The sequence below is a fragment of the Fukomys damarensis genome, unplaced genomic scaffold, assembly GCF_012274545.1.
Source record: "Fukomys damarensis isolate Sample0158 unplaced genomic scaffold, DMR_v1.0_HiC HiC_scaffold_39, whole genome shotgun sequence".
In the NCBI taxonomy this organism is placed as follows: Eukaryota; Metazoa; Chordata; class Mammalia; order Rodentia; family Bathyergidae; genus Fukomys; species Fukomys damarensis.
Window position 1 is genome coordinate 68193554 of NW_022900951.1, and position 5739 is coordinate 68199292.

The window sequence follows — 5739 nt, forward strand, 5'->3', positions numbered from 1 at the left end:
TCTCTTAAACCTGCCGAGGCAGATCCAGGGTGCAATAATAGAGAGGAAAGGAAACACCTGGTAGCAGACTTTTATGAACTATTAAAATAAAAAGATAAAGAAACTTGGCAAGTTCAAAGAGGATATGACTTAAAAGTTTATGAAATTATCCAACAGAATGACCACTGTGGATTTGAGAGAAACAAATTAAAAATCAGAAGCTCTGACCAAAATGGCTCCAAATATGAATACTAAATTTACCAAAGATATACAATCCAAAAAATATATCTGACAGAAATGTCAGTTATAAAAACTGAATAGAGTTTATAAGTACAGAAATGATATATGTATATGGGGATTCCGAAATCAAGGACAAAATAGAAAATTACAAAGAATTACTAAGAGACAGCTCAGAAAAAGAGAAGAAAAAGTATTTCAACAGCTTGTAGTTGGCACTAAGAAGAACAACCTATGGTTCATTGCAGTTAGAAACTAGAAGATAGCACAGAAAAATAATTTATGTAATAAAATCATAACAAGAAGTTTGAAGACAGTTTCAATGTACAAGCAAATGCAGCTCACAAACATCAATTATGATAAAAAACCATGATATATAATAATTAAAATGCTAAATGTCTATCATTAGAACAGAATCTGCAAAGGTTTCAGAAAAGCAAGCAAACAAACAAACAAAAAACCAAAACTAATATAAAGGTAAAGCCATTTGGACCACAGCCATTTTCTCAACACAAATTCTAAAAGACAAAAGACATTGGAGTGATGTAACTCTAGCCCTGAAGCAAATGATTTCCAACCCAGATTAATTTATATGGTAAACTTTTATTTCAAAATAGAGAGAAAAAAAGACCATTCTGTGAAACAACAAAAACAACAACAAAAACCATTTCAAGAGAGATATAAATACAAAACCAGCACTACAAAAAATACTCAGAAATATCTTAGACCAATATGATGTCAAGAAAGCCAAAGATCCAAAAAGAATGAATATATCAAGTGGGATTGGGTAGCAACGCCCTTCCCTGCCTGCCCTGCCATCACTCAGGCAAGGAAGGTGAGACCTGGGATGCCCTGCTGAGATCCCTTCTGGCTCTGGTCTGCTTGGGCCTGGCCGGCAAGACTGGGTAGCCATGCACTTCCCTGCCTGCACCACCATTGCTCCAGAAAGGAAGGTGAGACCTGGCACACTGCACTGAGATCACTTCTCCATCCAGCCTGCCTGGGCCCAGCTGGTGAGACTGGATAGCCGCACCCTTCCCTGTCTGTGCCACCATTGCTGCAGCAAGGAAGGTGAGACCTGGGATGCCATGCTGAGATCCTTTCTCCCTTCGGCCTGCTTGGGCCCAGTCAGTAGGACTGCCCTGCCTGAGTCACCACCAGCTTCAACAAGGAAGGTAGCCTTGCGGGTGCCACTGAAACAACCCCATCCCCTCATCCCCGGCCAGACCTCCTGATTGTGCCAGTCCTTGTATCTTTTACCATGCACTAAACTAAAATCAAAGTGGATTAAAGATCTAAATATTAAAAAAGAAACACTAAACTTGCTGGAAGATAAGTTAGGCAGAACTCTTGAAATATTGGCATAGGAAAAGACTTTATAAATGAATCCTCAGTAGCATGGGAACTAGCAGAAAGAAGCAACAACTGGGGTCTCATCTTATTAAAAAGCTTCTGCACTGCAAAAGAAACCCTCAATAGAAGTAAGACAACCTACAATGTGGGAAAAAAATTTTACCAGCTGCTCCTCAGACAAAGGGCTCTTACCTAGAATATATAAAGAACTCAAAATAATCAACCCCTCCCAAATATAAAGACATGATTCAAAAATAGGCATCTGTAATGAACAGACATTTTTCAGATGAAGAAGTAAAAGCAGCAAGTAAATATATGAAAAAATTTTCCACATCACTGGTCATTCAAGAGCTGCAGATGAAAACAACACTGAGATTCCACCTCACCCCACAAAGAATGGCTGCTATCAAGAAAAAAAACAATAACAAATGTTTGCGGGGCTGTGGGTAGAAAGAAACCCTTCTCTGTTGTTGGTGGGAATGCAGACTGGTGCAACCACTGTGGAAATCAATATGGAGATACTTCAAAGTGCTGGGACTAGAGGTTCCATTTAATTCAGCTATCCCTCTGATTGTTATCTTTCCAAAAGAATTAAAAGAATCATGGCACAGTGGTATATGTGTACCTATGTTTATAGTGGCAGAGTTTGTAATAGCTAAAACTTGGAAACAACCCATTTTTTTCATCAGTTTGAAACTGGATAAAGAAGATGTGGTTTTTCTATAAAATGGAATACTACTCATACATAAAGAATGAGACATTAGATTCATTCATAGGAAAGTGGATACATATTGAGGATATACTCCTAAGTGATATAAATAAGTCACACATGTGTAAATATGGAGTAGTTTCTCTGTTATGAAAAACTATAATAGTACATATGATCCTAATGAGATAATTGACAATATGAAATAGGAAGAAAAGGGCTAGAGGTGTAGGGAAAGTTGGAAGGGGAGGGGAAAGGTAATAGGGGAAAAGAAAAAAATATGAGAAAATGGAAAAATGGAAATAAAATGTTTGTAGATGGGGAAGGGAGGAGGGGGTGAAGGGAGGTCAGGGACAAGGGGAAAAAATGAGATCCAAGACCTGTCATGTAAAGGTACAAGATCCCAATAATGAATGTAACTGTACTGTATACCTTACATGTACCAATAAACTCAATAAAAAAGAATGAATATATAAATCTAAGGAAATAGATAAAAGTAAATAAACAGAAATAGGGAAATAAAAAGAAAGTCTTCAATAGAAAAATAAGCAATGATAGGATTTAAATATTCTCAGTTATAACTATCAATGCTAAAGTTTCCCACTCTCCCATTACAGAAACAGCTTGGTGGAATGAATCAAAACACGGAATCCAACAAACTGTTGCTTTCATGAAATTCATATAATCTAAAAAGATTTTCATAGACTAAAACACTGAAAGGATGGAAAACAATATTTCATACACCAGGAACTTGAAAACAAGCAGGGGTATCAATTTTACTCTCAGAGAATGTAAATTTCAAATTGAAACTGATCAGGAGTGACAAGTAATTCCACTATGTACTAGTTAAGGGAATAATTCAACAAGGAGAGATAAAACTTGCAAATATACCTGCACTAAATATTAGAGCAACTATTTTCATAAAACAAACCCTGCTGGATATAAAAGACAAAATAAACACTCGCATCATCATATTGGGTGTCCTTAATCAATTAATTTTGAAAAGAAATGTATCAACTAAACAAAAATAATCAAAGAAATATCAGAGCTGAATCACACCCTGGAACCTATGAACTTAGGAGATACCTACAGAGTGTTCTACCCTACTACAACACAGTACACATTCTTCTCAGTGGTACATGGAACTTTCCCCAAAAGAGTCCCCATACTAGCTCACAAAGTCTTCTTAAATAAATATAAAAGAATCAAAATCACCCAGGCTTATTATCTGATGAGAGTACGATGAAACTAGAACACTGAAAAAGCCACCCAAAATTTAGAAATACCTGGAAACTTAGTAACACACTCCTGAATATCCAATGAGTTACAGAATATATCACACAAAAGACATTGAACAGCAAGGGCCCCAGTTCAATCCCCGATACAAAAAAAGAAAAAAGAAAAAAAAAAAGAAACAATTTCTGAAAGTAAAGAACACAGCTGGAACAAAACATCAGACTTTATGGAACAAAGTGAAGGTAGTCCTAAGAGCCAAGTTTATTGCAATCATTGTTCATAATAGAAAAACAGACAGAGTTTAAATAAATAACCTAAGGAATAACCTCAAGATGCTTGAGAAACAGTCAAAATCCAAACCCAAATCAAAAGTAAGGAAGGAAATCACAAGGATCAGAGAGGAAATTAATGAAATTGAGACTAAAAATAATAATGAATCATAGAGCTGATACTGTTAACAAATAAGCAAAATGGGTGCACAGTGACACAAATTTACTAAAATCAATTGAGGAATGATTCACAAAAGGGAAATTAGAAGTAAAAAGGCACAATCTTAATGGAGCTCATCATATATCCATAAGTTAGTAACTACTATGAAAAATTGTATTCTAACAAATTTGAAAGCCTTGAAGAAAGAGACAGGCTGCTAGACACATACAAATTACCAAAACTAAATGAGAAGATGAAAACATTTTGAACAATCCAGTAATAAGCAATAAAATTGAATCATTCATAAAAAAATATCTATAACTAATGAAAGATCTGACACTTTATGGATTTTACATAACCAATACTCCTAAAAATATTCAAGGAAATTGAAAGAGAAAGAGTGCTTCCAAACTCATTTCTAGAAAACAGCATCACACTGACAACAAAACTAGAAATAGACCCAACTAAAAATGAAAACTACAGGCCAACTCTTTAATGAACATAGATGCAAAAGTCCTCAACAAGATGCTGGCAAATACAATGCAATACAACATGAAAAGAGTCATACATCATGACAAAGTTGGTTTCATTACACATTTGTAAGGATGGTTCCACATGTACAAATCAATAAATGCAATAATCTACATGAAAAGAAGCTAAGATAAAAATCTCATAATCATATCAATAGATGTCAAACAAGCTTTAGACAAAATCCAACACTCTTAGTATAAAAATTATGAAGAAAATAGGTATATAAAGACCTTAACTGAATTTGATAAAAATTGTATTTTACTAACAAACAACACTCTACTAAATAGAGAAAAACTGGAAGTTTTCCCTCTAAAATCAAGAACAAGATGAAAATGCTCACTCTCACAACTCCTGTTTGACATATTATTAGAAAAATTAGGAAAATTAGGCATACAAAGAAATAAAAGGAATCCACATATGAAAGAAAGAATTCAAATAATCAGTATTTGCAAATTTCATGACACTAAACATAGAATTCCCAAAAACTTTTACCAAAACTTTTAAAATTAATAAACACTTCTAACAATATAGCAGAATAAAAAGCCAATAGAAAAAAATCAATATCATTCATGTGTACAAATAATGAACTCAATGAGAAAGAAATTAGGAAAATAATACCTTACACAATAGCATCAAGAACAATGAAATACCTAGAAATTAATCTGACCAAGGAAAATAAGGAACTCTACCATGAAAACTACAGGAATCTGGAAAAAAAGATTGCAGAGAACACAAAAATTGTAAAGATTTCCCCTGTTCCTGCATAGGCAAAACTAGTACTATCAAAATACTTCCAAAACATATATATATATATATATTCAATGCAATCCCAGTCAAAATACCAGCCACATTCCTCATAAAACTAGAGAACATAGTTGTAAAATTCATATGAACCCAGAAGAGATCAAGAGTAGCAAAAGCACTCCTGGGCAACAATTGTGAAAAAGGTAGATTATAATCTCTAACTTCAAGTTGTACTACAAAACAACAGAGATAAAATGGCATAGTATAAGTGCAAAACCAAACATGGAACAGAATAGTTATTTCAGAAATACCTCCAGATGCATTGATCTATTTGATTTTCAACCAAAGTGTGAAAAATCATACATTAGAGTAAGAAAATGGCTTTCTATTTGCAGATGACTGAAGTTGGGACATTGTATCTCAGCATGTATTAAATTAAATCAAAATGGATCAGATCTAAACAATAAAACAGAAACAATGAACTTATTGGAAAATAAAAAAGGTAAAACATTTGAAGTCATATG